This window comes from Lissotriton vulgaris, chromosome 1_2 (assembly GCF_964263255.1).
Source record: "Lissotriton vulgaris chromosome 1_2, aLisVul1.2, whole genome shotgun sequence".
In the NCBI taxonomy this organism is placed as follows: domain Eukaryota; kingdom Metazoa; phylum Chordata; class Amphibia; order Caudata; family Salamandridae; genus Lissotriton; species Lissotriton vulgaris.
The window spans coordinates 79,594,314-79,600,188 of record NC_141686.1 but is presented as its reverse complement, the minus strand read 5'-3'; the positions used below and the strand labels follow the sequence as shown (position 1 = coordinate 79,600,188).

At 39.6% G+C, this 5,875-nt stretch overlaps 1 pseudogene; it reads right to left on the bottom strand.

Moving 5' to 3' along the window:
• Positions 1-1,081: 1,081 nt before the first annotated feature.
• LOC147733947 (transcription initiation factor TFIID subunit 9-like) lies at positions 1,082-1,978 on the bottom strand (annotated as a pseudogene).
• Positions 1,979-5,875: the final 3,897 nt, after the last annotated feature.

Genomic DNA, 5,875 nt, shown 5'->3' with positions numbered 1-5,875 from the left:
TTTCGAAATTAGATGCTTGTGCTTTCTGGTAGGCAAGACCTAATTATTAATATTATTGATTTTTTGTTAGGCGCAAAATGAATCATCCCCACGGGGACTGCTCGGCGCCACAATATCAGAAGAGCGAAGGAGAGAACAATTGATTAGTGACTAAACAACCAAGTTGCATCATGCTTTATTTTCAAGGACCTGTCCAAAAAAGATCCATCCTACCTTCAATTAGTTGTCAAGCCGTATGTCCCAACCTACTCTCTACATACATCTTTTACCAACATGACTTTTATTCCAAGGTACAAAAATCAAGACTGGGCAGAAGGTGCTTTGCCTTCCTTGCAGCTTCCCATTCGAAGTCTTCACCTCAAGAGCTCAGGCACATTAAGATGGCCAGTGACAGTAAGGGGTGAAAGGAGCTCAAGATATGGCCTAATTCCCAGCCTGTAAATGACATTCACTTCTTCGTCATCATTTATTTTTTAACAACTCTGTATTTTTTTTATTTAAAGGCAAAATGGTTTAACTTATTTTCGCCTGCGGTTTTAGTAATTTGCAACGAGAAATTGAAATAAAGTTGTCATTATTGTAAAGTGGTAAAGTAGTGACTCAATGTAAGCAGTCCGAATTTAAAAATTTGAAGCATTTGCAAGTGACACAAACTGAAAGTTAATTTAAATAAAAAAAAAACAAAATGTTACTTTTTTTTTTTTAGGAAAATGTATCTACCCAAAGACAACAGAAAACATGACTTGTCTAAAAAACATTACATTCAAACATACTACTACCATATGAAGAGCCAGTTCTCATTTTCAAATTAAAATGATCAAAAGTGGATGAACAATCAAAGTTGCTCTATGGATAAAGAAACTGAAATGAAATTCCTTGGTTCCATCAAACAGACTTAACATGATGGCATTCTATGTGAAGACAAGTGCAAACTCCAATGCGACCCATCCGTGTTCCCCACATACTTGACTTAAATGTTGAAAAGTTACACTTCGTGGACAACGCTCTATAACGAATTGGTCGCAAACTCCACACAGACAATTCTATTCTTCTAAAACAAAAAGTTCAAACCACCAGCAGCTTAGAGCGCATCATAGTCCTCGTCATCTTCGTGTTTCCTCTTCAGTGGATTTGATTCAGCTGCATTCTGTGAGGATACCGCGTTTGTTGTGATGAGGATGTTCTTTGACCCGATTAACAAAGGATTAATGAGAAAATTTTGGACTGTAGGGGTAGTGGTAGTTGCTGATTTTATTGAAGTTTGAGAGGATGTAATCTGTACAGTGAATCTTTGACTGGTCAGTGGCACTGGGTTCCCAACTTTTGTTGACACGGACACAAACTGTGCAGGAGTACCAAGGGTGGGTGTGCTCGGTCTGCTTGTAACAGCACCAACACCTAATTAGGGCACTGTTATTTTTCCTGTTGATGAGGACATCTTTTTTTGCAAAGATTTCAGTCTGTAGTTAGGTGCAGTCAAACAGTATCTGTCAGGTGGCAATCTAGGTCCAGCATACAGCTTGATCAACGGCAAAGGCTTTTGTTTTTTGTCTTGCTATGTCTAATAAAAAATCTCTTGGAGGAGGAGAGGTGAAAGACTGGTTTGTTCTGTACTGGATTGCCAATCTCACATCATCAGCATCAATGTTTGATTTTTAGCATGGCTTGAGTAAATCTTAGCATCCTCAAATATAGTGGTGACATATCTGAGGCAAATGTTAACATCTGGTTTATCTCTCTGGGTTCATATTCATTAATACCCATATCTTTTAAAATCTGAGCCATGACCTGTGCATCCTTTGGGGTGATTTTAGGAGCAGGAATATTTCTTGCTATGCTTGCAAGGATATATCCAGGAGCAACAGAGGAGTCACACTTGGCATGCACAGATTATTGGCAGTCAAGGTAAATTGTAAATATCTTCCCCACGAGTGTCAGTTTTTATTAACCTTGTTTGCTGTTTTCCGCTTCTCGCCATCCTCACCAGTGTCCACATACAGAGGGATGTAATGGCCAGCAGGTAGAAGCAGGGAAAGAGGAATGAGGTAAAAGATAAAATATTAGCACAGAACCTGACCATTCTGCTCCATGACTTCTGTTGGTCAAGGAAGTCTGCAGAATGTAGTCAAGTAACTTGTTGTTAAGAGTGATACTCATAACTGTAATTGTGAATTAATATAGGTTAGCAATATCTCTGTTCAACCTACTATCTATACTTTGATTCAGCGGGCTACCAACCTGCGAACATCTATCACTATATACTCGTCAGGGCCCATAAACACACTCACTCATATAGGCCGGTAAACACGGCTGGGGGTCAATTTTATAGGGCTAAAATTTTAGATTCATTTGCTTACCAATTCTCTAATCTATTACTGATCCAAAGCCCTTTCTATAACTAATGGATCTATTTTAGTTGAATAGGATTTGATGAATATAACATAGGTTCAATTACCTGATTATCTCATTGAATAACCACAGACTTGGGTATATTTGAAATGTTAATCTAATATTATCATATGAGCAAAACAAATCACAGTGTTAACTCCATCTTTCAGAGGAAGTTAGATCGGTTATCTAATTTAATAATAAGATCTCACAACAACCAGTACCTCAGGAAAGAGAGGATATAGAGAGAAAGGACATTGACACAATACACAGAATTATATTTACCTAGGATGGTGCGAAAATCAGACCCCTCTGGCCAAGAGTTAATGGGCCCCTTAGAAGGTTCAGGTGATAGGTACTTCAGGACAGGATAGACGATCTCTTCTGGATTCGACGCCTGCGTCTCACCCCTTTCTGATACTACCTTCCTCCTCGATTCTTCCGCGATCTTCTTCTAATTCTATTTCCTCCTCGATTCTTCTGCGATCTTCTTCTAATTCTAATTTGCTTTGAAATTGTAAGCCTGCTTCTTAAGGTATTCGATCAGCATTCGGACAGCATCTCGGTCTTTTAATGTTCTGGCTGCGACTGCTCTAATTAATCTAACTAACTACAACAATTACACTTTCCTAATGGCATGTATCACTGCTAAATGTTTCTACTTTATGAAACTCCTATTTCTGATAGGACGAGCTGAGGGGATAATCATCACACCATGCTAAGTTTTAATAATTTTCTTTAGTTCATTGTTTTAAGTTCCCGTGCATTATTTGTTCTCCCAAGCTTTATTTCTCACCCATTTTGTAAACTTTATCAACAACAATTATACAATTTTACAGTTGTCTATTAAATCTTCAGGATGTTCAGCTAGTTCCCAGGACACGTGCGAAGAAAGTCCTTGGACAAGGTTTAAGACTTGAGCTCACTGTTTCGGAGTTGTCCCTCTTGCGCGTGAGGAAAGAACCACGTGGGTGTCAGACTTTAGCATCTTTCAAAGGCCCAAATACAAACTAATAGAGAAGTCGAATGACAAAGTATTTTATTCAAAATAAAATGATTTCACCGCATACCGTCTCTACTCTAATCCCATTTACTTATAAAAACTATTTATGCATTAGCACTTAGTATATAACTCGGATTAGTTTCAGCAAAGCAGATGCCTAGCACATGAGTTTCCAGACAGCCATTTTAGATGATATTGCGCAGAACCAGAATTTTCCCTCCAAGCGTTATGACGTCATGCAGCTGACGCATGCACAGTACATTTTCCCGCATTAGCAGCCATCTTTAATCACACTCGGGTTACTTGTTAGTATAACACATAGGCAAGCTTCCTCTATCTAGAGATATATGGAATGTTGTGCATAATTAGTATTACAAATATTATTAGTACTTCGTTATGGGATTATATGAGAGGATTACGTCTGAGCAAGTCTCTTTAATAAATGTCCTTGCTCCATCAACTTCGATATGACACTTGTAAATCCTGAAAAGTAAACATCCAGTAAATATGTATCTCAAACATGTGCACAGGGACTTTGTAAAAAAGAAAAAACCTGTGCTTTGTGGTAAGCTAAATAGAGTCAGGAATACTGACTAAGCTAGACTATACTAGAGGAAACTGATTTCTAAAGGTGAATAGTCACAGTATTCTATAGTAGTGACTAGGAAATCAAGCACTGTCCGTTTGTATAACTCCACACAACATGAAAATTAATAAACATGGTATAACAGGTAAACACACAAGATAAAATATGAAAGGTATAAACACAATTTATTAAAATGCCTCCCTATGTGGGTTACAATCTAAATAAAATTCAATAAAACATGTACTTCTTAGACAAATTCCTATCTAAAAATGTTTTTTTTAAATTCCTAGATAAATTGTGAATCGTCAAAGTGTCCTGAAGAAGGTGTAAAAATTTTATATGAACACCGAAACGCAGCGTCGACCCTTGTTACTTTGACCTTTTGTACTTGGACCCCCTTTGGCTTTTTTTAAATAGCTCACCTTACTTCTATGTATGCTCTAGTATAGTCTAGCTTAGTCAGTATTCCTGACTCTATTTAGCTTACCACAAAGCACAGGCTTTTTCTTTTTTACAGTATTCTACCCCTTCCTGTGTATAATTACCAGGGGAACCTTCCATATATTTTGATGTTCACAAGGACTTTGTGACAGGGCGCCCTTGGAGGAGGACTACAGGTGCCCCGGGGGTACCGCACAGGTGTGTTCGGAGTCTGAGAAGTTGCGTAAACCAGAACCTCAGCGGAACCTGGAAGTGGGCAAAGGTTCGCTAAGTTGAGGTGAGGAGGTGTTTGGCGGTCGAGGAGGAGAAGCATAGCCAGGAGGGAGAGAGAAACCTGAAAGAGACATGTGCAGATTGTAAAAATGAGAACAGAGACGAGGAGGCGCAGAGCAGACCACCTTAGTTGGCTACCCTGTCGGAAGGCGCTCCGGACGAGCCAGCCGTGGCTCTTTCATCGAGCCATGGCTTCAGGCAAGTGGCCTGAACAACCAGCCAATTAGTTGGCGGGTGGTTTCTCACACACACGTTTCTCACGGGGCTGTGAAGGGAGGACAGAGATTCCCTTTGAATAGAGGGAAGTCCCCTGTCCCTGCCATACTCCTATTATGGTGCCTTACGTTACTTTCTTCTCCACCCCATACTTTATTGCTCGACTGCCTTAGAAGACAGTTCAGTGATTTCCACCTGCCCCGTAACCCTACTTCCCGGGAAATGTTAGTGATGTAACTAATATTCTAAGGGGTGGCCGGATAACTGATTGCCTTTCCTTTTTCTTTTCCCTGAGGGAAAACCGACCCAAAGGAGGACAAACGAAGAGCCGATGGGCTCAAACGAAGAGATGAAGAGGGAGCCGGAAAGAAGAAGAGACCCGACCCAAACCCTAGAACTATATCCCCCAGAGGACCTGGTGACACTTGGCAAACTGATAATGAAACCCTCTTTGCTACCAACCTGCCACCTTTCCTCGTGAATCCTGTTACAGACTTCTTCCTATGTTTTGGAGAACTATCTCAAGCTCCTTCACTTGTACAAAATGAGAAATACTCTCTATTGACTACTATAGAACCACAAAATACCTATACTGTTACATCCTGTTGTTCCCTTCTGTTACTAATTGTATGTGTGTACTAGAACTATAACACTTTGACATTAATACATATGCAATATAATCCACTCTAGGATTCAAATGTGTTTCTTCACAGGAGCACTTAGTAGACTACAAAACAAAATACTTCAAAGTTCATTTTCATCAACGACAAGACCTTCAGGATACTTCTCTGTATTATCTTTGACCATCAAAACAGTGCTTTAGTAAATATGACCTGAAGCAGAAATGCTATAGGTCATGTCAAGGAAATTCTCAGATCCATAAGGTGAGGTACAGGCTGCAGCAACATTGTCTTGCAAATTACATCGTGAACTGGGAGGGAAGTTATACCTAGTAATTCAAGTTGACC